We start from the raw sequence: 19,694 nt of genomic DNA, 5'->3' as shown, positions 1-19,694 counted from the left end.
GTACTAAACCTCCAAAGGTTCTATTTCAATTTTGGATGGAAGGGGGTATTTCTGAAAGAGCAGAAAAATGAAAGAAAAAAAAATGTTAGGCAGCTATGTTCCCAATGAATGGGTGCTCTAAGGGTGAATTTTTAAATATATCTTATTTCGTGTATTTTGATTTTTTCTTTAATATAAGTTTTTTGTATTTGTATTTGTACTTTAAAAAATAAAATAAAGAGGCATGCCTAAATTGCAAAAAGCACCAGCACAGCTGAAAGCTGGTATTGTAGTTTCGAACTTTTGTGAAAAGAGTAGTTTAGAGTAATTTTGTGGAAAGGAGGGAGATGAGTGAAAGCTGGAAAGCCACCAAATGATCAGCACTCAGGGTAAAGGGGTGTGGCCATTTGGGGAAACCATGGAGGACCAAATAGGGACCCCAAGAAGAAGAGATTCATCCCATAGGGCTCAGGTCCCAACCCTTGAGCTAAGCTCACAGGGCAGGAATATAACAGGAAATGAGGTCAAGGATATTTGCTTGAGTGGAATGTCAAGAAGGAAAGAGCCTGACAATTCTCCTATGGTGAGGTGGGCAGTTTCTGGAAGCTCAAGGGCCATTTTCACCCCTCAGAGTCTTACAGAGCAGGGAAGAAGAAACAGGACAAGAAAATGGAAAGGATAAATATATGTATCCAAGTATGTAAAATTCAGAATCCAAAAACTTTGCTTTTACAGGGCAGTACTTGCCATTACACAACTATTCAAATTGCTGCTGGTCTCTTCAGAAGAAGCTCTATTGAACTACAGAAGAGGACGTCTCTGCCATCTGTCTTCTACAGGAGAAACAATCATTGTGACATGACCTGCGAATCCTGGGACTTGGGGGAAGAAAGAGCAAAATCTAAAAGACTCCTGAGGGGTTCATGTTGTTGACAGGTCTTGATAACATACTAAGGCAAGTACTATTATTCTGGGATGTCCAAATGACTTTTGCAGTTGAATTGCAAGTAACCTTGAAGTTTACCCAAACATTCCTACACAGTAATTGCAGCAGCTTTTCTGGAATTTTGTGAATAAGAAGACTATGGTTATGGAGGAGACTGAACCTTGCATCTAAAGAAGTTACAGCTGGTGAGGACCTGGGGCTCAACTGCAGATTTTAAGAACCATATTCTAATCACTTGCTCACTGATTCTTGGCAATTGGAAGCAATGTCATAGCAGTGAAACTTGTGCCATATTTTTCAGTGGCCAAGCTGCAAATTAAATGAACTATAAAGGTCTCTACAGTACAGGGCCTCTACAGTACAGGTTTATTGAACAAAGATGTTAGGTCTCAGTTTACATACCTACTATTTCTTCCTGCCTTTTCTCTCACACTTATTTTACTCCTCTTGTCTGTTTTATTTCAAAGACTTTTAGGTCTTCTTTCTTGACATATAGATAGATATACAGAAAAGAGAAACAAATATAAATGCAATACAACAAATACAATAAAATCTTTTTTAAAAATCAAACCTAGAAAATAACAAAACAAAGACAGCAGTGCATACCTTTTCAGACCAGCCATCTCTCATTGCATATTCTGAAACCCTGACATAATTCCATTCTAAAACAGCAAGTAGCAACAGAGACTTGGCTATGCTCTTTCACGAAAAGCAGAATAATTGGGGTTTGCTTTAAAGAAACTAAATACACCCCTACTGGGAGGAAACTGCAAAAATATAGGGGCATCCATGAAAGGGCCCTGTTTTCCATGCACACCTATTAAACTATTTCCACTGTAGTCATATAAGTAGGCTTTACATAGCTATCCTTTAAATAACCCAAACTGTGAAGGGCTTTAAACATCAGAACCAGCACTTTGTATTAGGTCAGAAGCAAAGGATTCTGGATTGGTGTGATTTGCTCCAAACTATGGCTCCTGCCAGCATCAGGGCTTCTGGATAGTGCCCTAGTGAAGTTTCTGAACCACCTTCAATGGCAGTCCCACCTCAATCATAGACTAGTGTCTGTGTGACCATGGTATGGTTAACTGTGGTGTGATCCCCCATGACTGGATGGTAGCAATGAGCTTCTGCTGAGAAAAGGCACTCACAGTGAATATCACAGTGCTGTGCTTGCACAGATAGCACTGAGTTTATATCAGCTGCCAACTCTTATTTATGAATTAATTCCCACAGTTATGTCTCCAATATTGAGTTAAGCAACAACTAGATAACCATCAGCACAGAGGCAGACATGCTAGAAATAACAAGGATGAAATCAACTCATCGGAGCAGCCTGAAGAACTGTGGCCCTGAAATCTGGACACGTGAAAGATGCATGGTACCTCAGCCACCAGACTGTCTCCACATTCTTTCTAAAGGGCCCGTGAGAAAGGATATGTGGGTTACTTTGGTCCTTGCTTTCTCTGCACACTTCCGGGTCTCATCTGGGAGAAGGTGCATCTTGAGCAAAACCTAGACACATGAAGGAAAGGAGAGCAAGCTATACCAATGGCTTCTCTCATCACTTCTCTGCAAGGCCCAAGCATGGCCAATGGGGCAGACACTTCTACTTCCTGAGTGGTGAGAAATTTGTTCTGTTGAGATTTGTACGCAAATTTACTAAATTTGCAACTAATAAGTAAACAGAGCCAGCGTTGCACACAAAAATCCACACTTTTCTGAGCTTGAGAATGCTCAGGAGGGGAAGGTAATGGGGAAATTCATCCAAAAATGTGCATATTATTTATTCATTATTTACACTCTTCCTCTCTATCGAGGATGTGGAAGACAACACTGTCTGGGAAACTAACCCCACTACATTCTGTGAAGAAGGCAGGGGCACTGTAGGATAAAAGTCTTGTCTGGAAGCACTCAGAGAGAAAACGAGAACTTGACTGTTTGTATCTGGGGTTGCCTGAAACTAATTGTGAAGAATAGAGATGAGTCTGATGTCTGCCTATGGGAGTATGTTTGCCTTCCCTCTGCTCTGCTTGTATATTTGACTGCAGTATCCACTCATCCAAGAGCTTTTGACAACTAGCTGGAAAGTGGGTAGTAGGTAGCAGTGACATTATTCTTCCTATTTCACTTAAGAGTTTAGCCTTCAGGTCATTCGGAAGGCTCAAAAAGCTTGTTCCTCCGGTGCATAAAACCTGACATGCTGACTTCCCGCTTTTACTCATGTTTTTAATTAGCCAGGCCAACTGTAGGCTACGTACACAATTCTACTAAGTCATTCTTTAGCGTGACTCACCCTGAAGTCATGAGTTGCTGGATACAAATGAATACATGACACACTCAAATGTCATGGCATCTCCCAGAAGACAAACAAACAGGAAGCCATTATTTAGACGGGCTTTTGGTATTTCTAGGCACATATGGGCAGCCCAGTCCAGTAGGATGAGAGGCTGAAACCTGTGTAACAGGAATTCATAAGCCAATGGTGGGGGATTGTAGCCAAAACTTCTGGGGCGGTGCATGAGTTGCCCACAGATGAAGCTATGCTGATGCCCAAAAGCTATAAAATCCTCTGAACAATATATGGATGGGTAGGTATAGGTAGGTACTGCTACAACAGAGCGTTGAGGAAGAAAAAGTCGGTGCAAAAGTCAGGACAGGCTCAGTACATGGCCAAAACATGCAAAAGCCACATTCTGATCTGTTTCAAGCATGTCACGAGGCCTGGATGGTGTCGTCTTAGAGTCTGGGACACAGCCTGGTGCTGCTTCCTCTTCAACAGTCTGAGCTAATTGATTTTATCCTCACTGCTACAACAACAAGGCTTGCCTGTTGTGAATTATGCATCATTATTTACTAGTGTACAAGACATGGCACAGGAATTAAGACAACAAACTCTTTGCCCTGTGCTTTCTTGTGTTGTTTTAAGCTGCATCATACGCTGTGGGCACTTTGAGGCTGGGATTCTGCACTCTGTTCTGCACTCAGAAAAGGAAAAGAACATTTGTTGTGCCTGGAATATATTCGTGCATATATTCCCATGCATCTGATAAATGTCAATGTATAAATGACTGAGGTGCCGTAGGACTCTATAGCTTTTGGCGCAAAGGTGGAGAAAGGTGTTTCCCTTTGGAATTTATTTTAATGGGAACTTTTAGTTAAAGAAATTGGGCTGGCTGAAGTTTACAGACTGTGGCTTTTTTCAAACACAGTGTCTTTGTGATGAGTTAAAGGAGCACACACGGTGCTTTTTTTTGTCATAGGACGCACCAGAATGGAGTTCCGGCACCTTTTTCGACAGATTTTCCAAGTTTTAAAAGTAACTTTGGAAAATTTGATGTTTGGATTTGAATTGCCCCGTCGAGCGTAGCAGGTCGGCAGCAAAATCATTAAAACGGTGCATGCGGGCTGCTTGTGTGTCAAGTCCGATGCGTGCGTACTTTGTCCGTGCTGGTTGTGATGGTGCTGCTCAGCTTGTGGTGCTGCTCAGCTTGTGATTGGTCGTGTGGTCACGCGCTGAGTGCTTACTGCGGGCGGCGACCATTGTTTCGTTACACAACTGACATGTGTGGGTGTGTGTACAGTGATTGACTACATGCGAAAGGTAAATAATTTCATGAGCTCCGGCACCTTTTTTCCTACAAAAAAAGCACTGAACACACAGAAGCTTGTGCAGTGAAGGCAAAACAGCTACACAGAGCAGTTAACAAGTTAACAACCACTCCAGATCTATTCTGTGTTGTTTCCTTCTTTCTTGCAGCATTGGGTAAGCTCTTATATACTTTCAGCAAAAGCATAATTCTCTTCAACCCCATACTAGAAAGCTAGTTCTATAAAATGGAGAAACAATAGTATTGTAGTTAGATTACTACATTTTGTACCAGAAATCAGTTTTTGATGAAGACTGATCGGTGAGATTGTATTTATTTAGAAATTTCAGAAAGGTATAAAATATTTTTATAGCATTTTTTACAAATACGTTGTATTTGGATTTTCTCCTTAACTATTGCAACCACCCAGGGCCTGTATACAGTGGGCCATCATTATCCCTGTAGAGGCAACTGGGTGGCAGGGATGGGAATAATGACTACAATTGGGATCAAACAATATGCACTATCCAAAATCTAATTTGAATTGGCTGCAGTTCTAGCTCTGAAACATTTGCACTCCATTATTCCCAAGCTGGTAATAGACAGTCATTTTTAATACCGAGCTGAAGATCATTCAAACGGCTTGGGTCCTGGCTACCTGAACGAGCGCTTACGTCCGTATATGCCCGACCGCCCTTTGAGATCTGCGGGAGAGTCCCTTCTCCGGGAACCCTCCATGAAAGAAATTAGGAGAGTAAGTACCCGGAGGAGGGCTTTCTCTGCGGTGGCGCCCAACCTATGGAATTCACTCCCCAAAGAGGTCCGCCTGGCACCGTCGTTACTGGTTTTTCGGCGCCAGGTAAAGACCTTTTTATTTAAACATCATTTCAATTGTTAAAACATATGATCTGGTCTGGGCAACTTCTTCTTCCTTCTCTTTCTCATCCTATATTTTTATTTTATAATGATAATTTTAATTTTGTATTTGTAAATCAATGTATTTTTTGTATTTTTATATTTAATGGTAATTTATTATGTACTATTGTATTTCAATGTATTTTATCATGTTGTAAGCTGCCCCGAGGTTTCGGCAAGGGGCGGCATAGAAATGTTATAATAATAATAATAATAATAATAATAATAATAATAATAATAATAAATAACACAGTTTTATTTTATATTTATATGCTTGTGGTCTGCACACACATCTCTTTTTGCCTCAGTCTAGTGTGCACTCATACTGGTTGTGCAAGGTTTGTTGCCATCCCCCTCCCAAAGTGCAAAGCTTGTTTGTCTGGAGATAACAATAGGATGAGTGAGCCTGCAGGCAACAGTTACTGTGCCATGCCAGCTTCAACTCCTTCCTTTGCCAGATTTGGAGTTCTTCTTGCTGCAAAATTCCATTTCCTAGCTCTCTGGTAACATCCTCCCCATTTCCTGGCTCCTCTGTTTCCTTTCCTCTGCAAGAGATTTGAACTAAGAAGTCTTTTCTCTCTGCTGCAGAAGAGCGTTCCTGCATTCCCACAAATCTTTCAAGAGGACTCAAAACGAATGTGACCAGCCCAACAAGGTACACTTTCTCCTGTCCATCTCCTATATTAATTTCTGCAGCATTCCAAATCTGAGTGACTCTTAGGCACTGATTCTGTTCTTCCCTCCTCTTGCCCCACCTGCATTTTCTCAAAGAACCCCAGCTAAGCTACATGCTACTGCCAGATGCATGTAACATTCCTGTGGCAGACCTCATAAAACCAAAACAAAACCAGAAAAAGCAGACTTGGGAGACTGCCACTTGGAGCAGAAGAGATGTGCTTCAGCCTTTCTCCTCCTTTTTCTGCTTAAAATCAGCCCTCTCAGCTTCTTCCTCACCACCACATGGCAGAAAACAAGTTCTCCCCTGAGGGGAGAATAGCAGCTGAAGCGGGTGGATCCTAGCAGGGAAAAGAACCAACGGGGAATGAGTCTATCAGCCCACCTCTACTCCTAATGGCAGCTTTCCAAGGCTGCCATTTCTTTTTGGGGGAACAAATGTTACACCAGTGGTTGTGTGCTCAATGGTATATGAACCTATTAAACAGTAAGTAAGAACAGGCTTCCAAGGGTTGCTGAATGCAGCTGACAACACTGGCATGCCAGATTATTGCCTGGGCACTCTGCTGTATGAAGTCAACCTTAGCCAGTATCTTATACCACCATAACAGATGTATAACATTCATATGATCTCATTATTTGTGATCTCGAGTCACCCCGCCAATTGGAAATTGCCCTGTCGTAAGCTCCAAGTCTTGAACAAACCATAAATCTATTGATTTCCAAGTACTTATGCTTTAATTTGTTTAGGGATCACACTGCCTATGATGCCGTCTGTCCAGCATAAATTGCTGTTTAAAGGGGGGGAAAATGCACCGTTTCAGCATTCATTTCTTAAGCTGGCACAGATTGGGCCACTGAGCTCTGCAGTATCCTACATAGATTGGAATGATGCAGATCCAGTTCATTTCTGGCATTGCAACTTCCTGTTTGGGTGTTAACATCAAAATAAAGTCTTAAGTCTTGCTTTTCCCCTTGTAATTTCCTCATTTGGGTGTTAACAGAAACCCAAATGACTTTCTTAATAAAATATGGACTTCTATCCAGTCATACGAAAAGGACTTGGCTTCTGCCAAGGGTATAAATTTCCTCTTGCAGTTACTATAAAGCTGAATTACGGGAAATTGTCCAACCCAAATCCCCACCTTAAATAATTACCTGTGCTTTTCCTAGTTTCTCTACAGTTTTCAACAGAACCAATCATGTCATGTTGTTAGTCTTCTGACACTGTGCAAATTATGCATATTGTGGCATCATTAACCAGAAGTGTAATGTCGTTTGTTTGCTACATTGCTGTCTTTCCTCCAAGGAGTACAAGATACAAACAAATAAATGAGACAGTCCCTGCTAGTGGGCATATTTAAAAAATGATACATAAAGAAACAGGAATGAGACAGGAAGAGGGAGAAATTATTCATTTAGTCCTTCCTTCCATCTAAGGCATGCCTAGATGTATAAATGCTAGAGGTAGCAAGCAATTGACAAGTTATGCAGAACCATCCTCTTATTTAGTTTTTGTTGCAGAAAGAATATGGGCAGTGGGCTACTGTATCCAGTCCAGGTTTTAATCTGAGTTTTTAAGGAACCATCCACAGTGTGGAATCCTACCCCACAAGTAGGTTAATCACCACAGATAGCTCGTTTAATGTTCAGACTGAAACTCAGAGTGGATTTACTACCTCACTGACCTTAAAGTCAGCAGTCACTGATGGATGGGGTGGGGTGGGGGGTTACTAGGACCAGTAGTATATCTCTATACCAGGGTGAAGAAGCTTGGGCCCAGCTCCCCAGTCTGAGTTTCCCAGATGGCCACGTTCCCTTCCCTTCAACCATCTCTCTTTTGGTGGCTTCCCAGCTTTTGTACCGCTTTCCTCCCATTCTGTGAGCCTGAAATGCCTCTCCTGAGACTTCCTTAGTGGCAGAAAGAACATTACAGCTCAGACATGTTAGAATTTTGCTGCTGCCCCTTCTTGCTTTCAGACCAGCCCCTGGGAGATCTTCTCCACTGGACCTCAGCCCCTAGGTTGCACCTCCAGACACCCCTGCTGCACCAGAAATGCATAGCTCCAACGGTGCAGAATAATCACCAATCCACAGCAGCATAAAGCCCCATTCTTCCTGTTTACTTTGATCCAAATGCCCCCCCCCCCCCCCCCAAATCAGGCCCTGCAAATTCATCTGGCTCAAATGGGGCATGCTGGGAAGGAGATGTTAACCCACGCAGGTTAGCATGGGTTGCGTATCGAGTATGATGAGACTTTGCCACCACTCTGCCTCCTTTAAAGAGAGGACACATCCTGTCAATGAAGACCTTCTTAAAGGGCTAACACAGCAGCCTGTGCTGCTCCACCCATCACAACAAAAATGTACACAGCCCAGTTGCACACAGCATCGACCGGTTGCTGGGTTCTAGCAACACACTAGCCCTCATTTCAACTGCCACCCATGGTTCGGCAACAGCCCATGCTAAACCCTTGAGGGAGAAATGCATGGTTGCATGGTGTGAAGGTGAGTAAATACAGATCCATGTACCTGGGTTGATCTATACCTGGGATTGAAGATGAGGAATGGTGTGTCTGAGATCTGGAGAAGGACAAGTAGGGAGATGGTATTGTGTGTGTGTTTGTGGATGGGTAGGTGCGTATCAGCCTTCTGCAATCTGGTGCTTCTCAAATGTTTTGGACTTCAACTCCCACCAGCCTCAGCCAGCATGGTCAATGGTCAGGAGTTTGGGGAGCTTAAAGAATCCATGTTTTTATCAGAAGCTCCCACATAAGAATTTACACTCCAGGACAAAAGAAACTAGTCCTGGGATAGCATCGCTTACTGCTGGGGAAAGAGCAACTCTGCTTTTGGAAAGGCAGTTGTGAAATGGCTTGAAGATTCCATAAATACTCTATATACTACGTTTTTAAAAAAGAGAAAGAAACAATTGCTGCCAGCTGTTTTTCCTTTTCTCAACATAAAATATGAATGGGGAGAATGAAAAAAAATCCTGTACTCTGCCAGCCACTCTCTGCTCCAAATTTTCTTACAAGTTTACCAGGGCTTGCGATTCCAGCTGGCTCATCAGCAGGGTGTAAAGAAAGTCCATCTGCCTTTGTGATTCTAAAATAAAAACATACTTTAAGTGGCTCCCTAACCAGATAGGTTTCATTCTAGGTACTGTTGGTCCCAAATAGATTCTAGGAAAATGGTAAGACTTTCCCCATTACTAAACAGATTCAGGATCAAAGGCTCTTGGTAAAGTGAGAATAGGCTGTGAGGCAGATGAAACATAACATTATTCCTTCTTCTTTTCTCTTCCTCCAAACTATAGGAACATAATATGGTGCTTTAGATCATGGCAGACCACTGAGCCGTCTAGTTCAGTATTATTGTATTATTTACGCAGATTGGAAGTAGTTCTCCAAATAAGCCTTTCCCAGCCCTTGTTATAGTGGCAGTGCCATAGAATGAACAAGAACCAAGTGGCACTGCCAGGACCAGTCCACGGGGCACAGGACAGGGCCTGTGGTCTGAGAGGGTGCCCCTAATTGATCCTTAGGACCTTAAGTTAGAGGAAGGCCTACTAGGGCTGGCATCCCAAATAATTCATTTGGAGGTCCAAATCTCTAGGGAGCCCTCTACCTGTGCATGTTGTGGCATGAACAATAACAGCTAAACTGACTCATTGTGCCTCATGGGTCTTTCATGCAAATGATCTTTGGTTAGTTACTGTCTGTTCCCAAAGGCAGCAGAGGATTCTGCTGATCTTCCACCAGATAAAATATAGAATCTGACTAGTACAAGCTTAAATGAATGGCCCAACTGACGCAATCTATTCTGACTTATGGCAGCTCTACAAGTTCTCAGGCAACTGGTTTTCCTCAGTCCTGCTGCCCAAGGTGGTGCTAGGTACCAAAGACACCCAGGGCTCAGGCACAAAAATGCCTACATTCACATTTGTTGCTTTAAAGTCTGTGGGGATGCATGTGTCTTTGAAGGAGGCTCTCTCCTAAGGGTACTGCTCTTTGTAAAAAAGAAGTGTTTAAACAAATAAGAGGAGGAAACGTGATTTCAGGGGGGGAAATCCCTCAGGAAGAGGGGATGGGGTAACAGAAGGTGAAGCACATGTGGGCTAAACACCAGCTAATCCAGACGTTCAGATGCATCAGTGCTCATCAGGGCCCCCGTTCCTTTATTGCAGCAAATGATCAATGATAGAAAGGAGGCAGAGGGCCTCCTATAATCTTTGGGCTCCAAATGAAATGTGTGGGACTTGCAGGCCTTCCTCTAACACTGCTCCTGCCCACAAGCTGAGATTCTTTTCACTAGAGACACCAGGAATTAAGTCAGAGAGATTTCTCATCTGACCATGTACTATATTGTGGAGCAGCAGCCTGAGACCTCTGCATTCCTGCCATATGGATAGCTGCAAGCACAGTCATATTTTGCTAGTAACTTTGTATTCCCTCTTGCAACAGCCAGAATTCCTTTTCTTAATGCTATTTCAGCAATAGCTTGATTCAGGGTTAGAATGAGGATGTCAGGTCTATTCCTGCCTAATTCTGGGCAATCACAATAAAGCAGAGCAGGTCAGATTATATTCTTTGACTCTTGTAAAAGTTTCCAGGTCCAGCTTTCCTAAGCAAAAAGTTCCTCAGTTCTTGCTAAATCTAGCCCACCTTTGAGCATCTACCAAATATCTGTGTGCTTCATAACTCGAAACCTGCATTGCTAACATTTTGTTGCACAAGAAGAATATTCTAGTTTCACAGTATCACAAGTGAATTGTGGGTGACTTGCTCCAGATCACCCATTCAGATTTCTGGCTGGCTGACTGACTCACCATTACTTGTTTCTTAATCAAGGTTGAAAGATGTTAGTAAGCTTTATTTTTCATTTATCCTTGAAAATGCCATCTGAAGAGTATTATTTTCACTGAGGTAGGGATATCTGATGACTTGCAGTGGCACTTTTGTTCAATGTGCTCCAGGTTCTGCTTGTCATGAAGCAATGCTACACTTTTATCTCTTTCTGAGAAACATTTTGCAACATTTCTGAGGGACATCACACCTTAATTGCCATTTCTGTTTACTTTTGGCTTCCTTCTTCCCACCCCACAAATAGAATAGGGGTTTCTCCCCCCACCCCACAATTTCTTGAGGAATTAGTTTGGAAGATAATACTTGTCTATGGAGTGGAGATGGTAAGTCTACTGGAGCTGGAGAATGATGTGATCAGTTTGTTTCTGTGGTTGCTTCCATGAACCTCCTGAAAACATATAAAAACATTCATTCACATGGTCAGGCTTTCTTGTGTACTTACATATTACATAAATGATCCCTGATTCCCTTAATGGGGACATCTGTCACTTGTCACAAAGAAGCACATTTTTGTCCATGCAACATTTCCTATGTTTCTAGGAATGAAATTGCCCAGTACATCGATGCTCTGTGAATGGTTTTTTTTAAAGTCCTTGCTGTGGAGCAATAAAACAGGTGGCACTATTGCATTAAATTTAAAGATGATTCTTTGGCTGTGGATGCTCCAACTGGTTAGTTACATTGATGATGCTAGTTGACCTCATTCCTTGCAAGGAGGTCCAGAGAGTGCTTTTAGTTTCTCACTAGAGGCTTCTGATTGTTCTGTCATCTTTTTGACTAACTTCACATACAGAAATCTGAGGTTGTCCCTTTTCCTTTAGAGGCCCGCCTCTGTGGCTCATTCAAGAAAGATGTTCATGTGTATGAACCTGCAAAAACAGTGCAGTATATAAATTGACAATCTGGATTTGTGATTATGCTTATACTCCTAAATAGCTTTAAAAAAGAACTATTGGGATCAAAATCCAGGAAAAGTTAGCTGCGCCTAAGTCCCAAATGAAGTGGACAAGACAAGTTAGTTGCCAGTCATTTAAGCAGGGCTTAAGCATGACTTTTTCTGGAATGGGACTAATGTATGTCAAAATTTTGTGGTTCATCTTAGGAAGCTGCCAAAAAGACAGATGGAAAATGCTGTGTATTTATGAACATTTTGGGCCTCATTGACTCACTCACAGACAACGATCTATGCATGTGTTAGTTCCTTTATAATCTCAGAAAAATCTCTGAATAGTCTGACTTGTTCAGATTCAGCAATGAGGCCTTAAAATTTCAATGTTCCCCATGAAAGAAAACATGTTTGCTTTCCCATCCAAACAACTAAAGAATCACCAAGAAATGCAAGACATTTCCTTTTTCCACATCAGCACTGTATGTGGGAGCTAGGCACTTTAACCAAATGTTCCTCAGACTCAGCGGTGTGAAACCAGTGCGCTTGAAATATTATTTTTGGGGCATTCCCACATAATGAAATAAGGTTTATTCAATATAGTATTTCTTTCTGTTTTGCTTTGTCTGTCTTCTTCTCTCACCTCCTTTTTCATTAATACTTATTTTTTAAAAAAGGACTCTGCCATAAAGGCCTTCCATTACATGCAGATGGTTTTATGCGAGTGAGACTCAGATCTTGTTGGAGTTTAGAATATGCAGACTGGGTTGATTCCAGGACTGGTGTTCTGCAGAAGGAAAGGTCCTTCTATGAGAAAACACAGTGCTTTGCAGAAGGTTCCATACACACACAGTGAACCGCATTCAGTGGGGGGTCTTCCAAATCCGTATTCCATGATCAGGAGGCTGGAGTGACTGCTGTAGCAAGGAGGAAGCCCACATCCACCAGTGCAGGTGATCTAGCTCAAGTCTAGATCAAACCCATTGTCTTCCTGAGCCACACAACAACCCTCTCCATTCAGTGTTTGGTTTACAGCCAGTTGTTTCGGGAAAGTCACAGGCGGGGCATAATTGTGATGGCTACCTACTCATGCTTGTTCCCCATCTCAGAGGGATATTCATAATCCTGTCATGGGCCACCTTCCAATTTGTAAGCTGCTAGTAAAGATAGTCCATTTGTTTCTAACATTTGGGGTCTCTGATTGGAAAGGATCCAAGTGCATGAGTACACAATGAACTCAACTTACAGTAGCAGATTTTTCCACTCTAGTCACCATGACCCAAGGGGCTCTTCCATTTCATGTTGCTGCTTATTACTTAACCACAGCAATTCCCGCCCCAAATTTCTTCCAATGGTGCATTATATATATGCAAACTGATAAACGTATCAAGTTGAAGTCACAGATTTAGGCTGCTATCCTGCACTCTCTTGGGGAGAGTGGAGCAAGTCCCATTCAATTCAATGGGGCTTACTTTTGGGTAGACATGTATAGAGTTGCATTTTAAGGCTGTAATCCTTTGCACATTCACTTGGAAGTGTCAAGACAAAATGAACAAAAGCTTTGCTATAACATGGTTGATAAAAGTCCAATAATGTAAGAATCAGATCGGATCAGGAATCCATGTTGCAAGTCTTGCTTCCCATGTACACCTTAGAAATGCTAATGAAACGGTCCATTGGCAGACAACTTAGATCTGTTAATCCAGTGTGGTGTAGTGGTTAAGAGCGTGGGACGGGGACTCAGACGATCTGGGTTCTAGTTCCCGCTCAGCCATGGAGCAACTGGGTGACTTTGGGCCAGTCACAGACTCTCAGCCCAACCTACCTCACAGGGTTGTTGTTGTGGGGATAAGATGGAGGAGGAGAATGATGTAAGCTGCCTTGAGCCCTTCGTAGGAAAAAGGCAGGATATAAATCACAATATAAAATAAATATAAATAAATGTCTGCCTATCTTGAAGGTTCTTCTTGTTGCACTGTGTCCAACTCTGTTGTTTTAATTTATTCTGCCTCTAGCATACTGTGTACATGATCCCCCACCTAATTCTCCTGCCCCTTGCCCAAACTGATAACTTATAAAAGCATCTTGTACAAGCTCCAACTCTGTAGTCCTTTCAGGGACTTCCTAAATGCTGCATGTATTTCCTTTATAGCTGAATAAACTGTAAATGTTCTTTTGATTGTACACTTGCTGTAGACTCACAAAGAAGTTTTTTTTCCATTCCCACTGAACTCAGGAGGACTTATTTCTGCACAAGTATGCACAAGACTGCACAGCAAACATATGCATGGCCACTGGTTCTCTATGGCTGTCACATCCTTAAATGGATAACTTCCCCCCAAATCTACAGTATCCATACAGTGACTAGCAGACAGTATGCTTTATTTCAAGTGGAACTATAGTCTTTTATGTAATACCTCTTTTATTGTCAAAAGGGGCATTTTCAGTGTGGGTTGGGTGTGCATGAGAGAGAGAGCCTTGTGTGATATGCACAAATGAGTATGTGTGAGCGAACAGGGCCTGGACAATCTCATGGGAGCAACATGCCAACTGTGAGGAAGGCTTGCCTGATTTGGCATGTGGCTACCACTCAGCGCTGGTGTGTGTCCTCCCAATTGCTTGTCCAGAACCAATTTGACTCAGGCTGAAAAAGGTTCCTTAGCTCAGTATGAATTAAATAGATAGCCTATTCAATTCAGGCTATGGGCCTTAATAGGTAGACAGGCCTAGGATTGCACTGTTAAAGATCAACCTGTGGGCTGAAAAAATTCAGAGCCCGCATGTGTAAACAGCAGAAGAAAACAGGATACTTTTAAGATTTTTTTTCAAAAAAAAACTAGCACAAGGATGCACAGTATTCTTCTGTTCTGCAAAATAATAATCTCTCCTTAACTCACTATTTTTAAACAAAGTCCCATGTTTGGCTTTTTGCTTACCCCCCTCAGGGACACCCATTTTGTTTCTGTGGCGAAAGACGAATGATTATGCCCTTAATCGGTCACCTCTAGCACTGAATAAACAAGCAGAATCAATAGCCTCTTTTATGCATTTTATCTCTTAAGGACCAAGACAACCTCTTACAACCTCTCCTATTGCTGTTGTTTTTTCCACTGCCTGTCTTCATAAACATGACAAATGATTCTTTGCGATACACAACTAGACTTGTCACAATAAATGAATCTGCAGCCAGAATAGTCTTTGCGGAAATGCTGCTGCAGGCAAGAGTTATTCTCTGAGAGAAAGTTCAGTTTGGGGGGTTTTGGAAACAAGATTTTGGAACACAACTTCTGTGACAATCGTGCATTCGTAGGAAGTGGAGAGCAAAACGCAAGCAATCATAGTAATACTCAGGTATGCAAATAATGTCACAAAAGTTATTAGCTCATTTGAAATCAGCAAATGACTATGTTAATCATTTGTTGCTTTTTAAAAAACCACGGACAATGGCTTTGGAGCCATTCTTATTCACTCTGGTCAGTGGCTGTTTGAATTATATTTCAGAATGTTCCCCAAAACCTGCTATATCAGTGTAAAATGCAGCAATCTCACTACCGAGCTTTAGCTTATTGTTACAGAGTTTGCTTAAATCATAAGTTAGTAACTGCTGGGGCTCAGGATTTCCATCCTTCTGCCCATACAGCTACTTCCTCTGATCTGGATTTGTTTTCCAGACCTGCATATGTTGCAAGTGGCTGTGATACATAATGGGGTAGGAAAACTCCCCCCCTCCCCACCCCACCCCGAAGGACCTTCCTCACTTGTCACCTTGAAGGTAAAACAACAAACTATTGATTAAATGTTCAATAAAAGAGACTAAGGGTGTAGTCCTATCATTTACACACTCAACACATTTAAAATCCCAAACTCAGAGATATGAATGGATCCTATTCCCCAAATCAGGCTTTGCAGTGGAAACAGTGCGAGAGATCAAGATTCTAGTCCTCACTGAACCCAACGTACCTCACAGGATCAGGATAAGATTGGGAGAAAGTTGTGTAATTTAGAATTGTGTTCACATGTGCAAAAGTGCGATATAAATATAATAAATAAAGATAATAAATAAATAAAGATTGCAGTCTAAGTTTGGAACTGTAAGCACTTTCTATGATGGACATCAGCTGAGTTCATCACCCAAATTAAGCCTCAGTTGTGAGGCTGTCCTTCAAATAAGAAGGCAAGGATGCTGGTGGCATTGGAAAAAGTATTTCTCAAAATGAAAGGTTATAGAAGTCTTGAGTATACAACACAACGTGTTCAGATACATAGTCAGTAAATAGCGTGGCTACAGCAATCATATTTTTGTTTGCAAATTCTTGATGGCGTTTCACAGCAGCTACAGTGAATACGAATATTTTGTTACTCTTGTTCATCTTATCTGGGTGGTCAACTGCTTGACAAAAACTTTATCCGATAAGTTTTAACTGACTTAAGTATATATGTGAATAAAAATAAAATTGTTTTTCTCTGAAAAACAAAGAATACCCTGTGTGTTACAGGTATTACACCTGTGTCAGAGGAAACATAATTGTAGAGGAGCTATTCTGTGCATGTATTAAGCTGACAGGTGGGACCTGTAACATAATGTGGAATGTCACTGTTCCAGCTGGCCAGACGGCTCTGCCCAATCCCTGCATACTCCTTTCCACCACCATGGTATTTCTCCCTGAAACAGTTGCTCAGAATTGTCCTCATTGACCTGCTCGATTTTGTTTCCTAAATAGGGCCGTCCTAAAGATACTTCGGCAAACTGTATTCCACGGAGTTGGATTCTCAGTGGCCCCATTTCCTCTAGAACCATGTTTGCATTCACAAATGCTATTAAACAGTGATGTTTGCCCACTGCAGTGTCTCCTTCTGTGTGTGTGTGTGTGTGTGTGTGTGTGTGCGCGCGCGCGTGTGCATGCAATAAACATTTCTGACCAATAATTAGGGCAACTTTAAGTTCATCAGAACTATTAAAAACATATCAATCTAAACTATTGATCCATTAAAAATGCCTGTCTAGTACTTGTTTTTATGTTGTAGGAAAACAACTTTTTACCAAACACACCAAGATTTTAAGTCTTTTCTAAATTCTTTGCTGTACCATATATTTGCAACAGAAGACAATAGCAGTAGATTGGGAAAGAACTGTGGCATTTTCAAAGGCATTTAAACATGTATGTTAGAAACCATCTGTATTGCTCTGTCTTTTGATGCCTTTAGTTTGAACATTTTGAATCACAGAATGTAACTGACCTATCTTTGGAAAGATATTCTCCATTGTATATGACTTGTGAGTTCTACATTACATTTATTTAACCCAATATAATGTGGGATTCAGGGGTGGAATAACCCCTACATTTGTTGCTGCTGCTTGGCTGTAGTTTATTACATTTTGGTTTAGGATTCATATGACAAACAGAACGCATCTCATTAGTTTTATTGCTTTACTGCTGAAGTATTTCAGATGAGCGCTGAGAAACTGAGACCCACATCCTCAAGTAAAGCCATACATGGGGTTTTCCCAATTTTCCTATGATAACTATATCCAAATGTATATCTGCAGATCTTTGTGAATCCCTAAATTTAATCCATAGAGGTGCCATATTATCTTTCATGGTCACATATTCCATGTGAACAAGCAGGGCTCTGGAATGTCTCCATCCTTCAGGGCAATTGTTCCTGTGGTCATTGCAATGAAGATTGTCCACTTTATTCCCTCATCCTGGCCCAGAAATCTCCTTCTCAATCAGGACATCCTGGGGTCTACCATCCAGTAATTCAAATCTGATGGAAGATCAAAAAAGCCACTTGCCATTTCCAGTAGGAGGAATATGACAAATAGACTGTATTTTCCTGTAAACTATGCTTTCCTGTCGCCTCTCCCTCCTTCCCACCATCATTATATTCTCTGATAACTTGATTTCCCCAAGAAAGTCTATGGGAAAGCTTTAAACTTTCTGAAGCAAGCTTCTGGCTCAGGTCTGAGGCAAATCAGGCAGCTCTGAAGCAAACCAAGCCAAATCTACCTTCTTAATGGAATGGAAAATCTGAAATGGGATCAGAACTAAATTTTGCCTTCGGTACACATGCCTATTCTTTTCGACCATCCTGAATCCCTCACTAACTTCACTGAAGGACCTTCGTTCTTGTATGATGAGAGGGCAAGAAAAATGTCATTCACCTTCTTGCCACCATAAGTCATTTTATAATCTTCTATCCGTTCCCCCCTTATTTGTCTTTGTGTTTTCTGAATCAAGAAGCCATAAATATTGTACTCTTTCCTCCTAGGGAAGTTGCTGCAGTCCCTGTTCAGCAAGGTGGCTCTTTGCTACCAGATGAGGGAGGATGCTTTGAGTATCATACGCTTAGGTACATTACAAAGATTGGAAATAAAGACACTTATTTCCCTTCTACACATATTCTTATGCAACTGGACCAATAAAATCTACTTTTTAAATCTTTCATTAATCCTCCTTAGTATAATACTTCTAGGTGCATTCTACTAATATTGTGTACATCTTGAGCTTTTGTACATGAGCTTTTTGTTGTGTGCTGATTCCCTAGTCATGCTTGTTTATATGTTCCTTAAACAACATTGTGACCCTCCAGCTTCACTATGATGGTCAATTACACTTTCTTCAAGTTGTTTAGAGGAGGCAAAGTTTCTTCAAGTTGTTGTTCTGATGGCAAAAGAAAGCATCATTTCTTCTTTTATGTTTGTGCTGTTCCACTATCCAGAGTGCCATCTAGAGGTTCTATAGTGCAAAAGCAGAGCATGTTCTGCTCTGATCAAACTTTGAAACAAAACCAAAAGTAGAGGCAGTGGATTAGGAGCCTCATGTAGAGAGGCTGAGAAGCAAAGCCAACAGTGGGTTAGTTCCAGACTTAGCTTAGGACCACTGAAATTAATAGGCCTTCACTGAGTGACCGACTTAAGCATAATTCATTTTAATTAGTTTATTGCAAATATAACTAAGGCTAAATCCTATATAAAATTGCAAGACTGATCCAAGATAATTTCATGGAAAATCCAACTGGCATCACTCATCTTCAGCTGCCACTTACTTCAGTGGAACTTCAGCAGTATGGAGATAACAATAGCCTACCTTACAAAAGAAGGAGGGGACGGCAGAGGATGAGGTGGCTAGATGGAGTCACTGAAGCAGCTGGTGTGAGCTTAAGTGGACTCCGGGGGATGGCGGAGGACAGGAAGGCCTGGAGGAATGTTGTCCATGGGGTCGCGATGGGTCGGACACGACTTCGCGACTAACAACAACAACAACAACAGATTACTGAGCCATTGTACATAAAGAGTTTTTAGTATTTTAAATCAACACTATACATGTTGGAGCATTAAATACTTTTGGGCCTTTCCCAGGTGGGATCCTGGATGGAGTTAAACTTCCAGGTCATTTCAAATAATTGTGTCAATACTTCAGTAAAACATGAAAAGAAAGCCAAATACTTTTTTTTAATGTTGAGAGTACTAGTACACAGGCTATGACCTTAATACTTTGGTGGCCTGAAGGAAGTATGTATGGATATACATATGGACAGATGCATTTGCCTTTGAGATTTATATCCCATCACATGGCATCAAAGGTGCTCGCAGACAAGCAGAGAGACAGAGCGCAGACAAACAGTTGCATTTTCTGGGAATCATACAGAACATTTGAGAAGCTATGCCTTCCAGTATGTTTCAGGCAGTAAACATTCTAATCATACATTTATACATTAGCCCAAACAAAATTGTGCAGTGCTTTAATGCTGCTTTTCTGGAGTTATTTTTCTGAGATTTTTTGTTTGTTTGTTTATAGTTTTACATTCTCTCCTTCATTCCCTCCTTTTGT

At 41.4% G+C, this 19,694-nt stretch overlaps 1 protein-coding gene across 1 annotated transcript in view; it reads left to right on the top strand.

Moving 5' to 3' along the window:
* The first annotated feature begins 5,963 nt into the window (after positions 1 to 5,963).
* The window catches only part of LNX1 (ligand of numb-protein X 1), a 124,676-nt gene continuing 110,945 nt past the window's right edge, over positions 5,964 to 19,694 (top strand). Inside the window, exon 1 of the mRNA XM_044417832.1 lies at positions 5,964 to 6,085. The gene's annotated coding sequence lies outside the window, so the exon portion shown is untranslated. The remainder of the gene's footprint in view (positions 6,086 to 19,694) is intronic.

This window comes from Varanus komodoensis, unplaced genomic scaffold (assembly GCF_004798865.1).
Source record: "Varanus komodoensis strain SLA01 unplaced genomic scaffold, ASM479886v1 scaffold9, whole genome shotgun sequence".
Lineage (NCBI taxonomy): Eukaryota > Metazoa > Chordata > Lepidosauria > Squamata > Varanidae > Varanus > Varanus komodoensis.
Note: the sequence above shows the minus strand (reverse complement) of the source record. Positions and strands in the feature narration are given on the sequence as shown.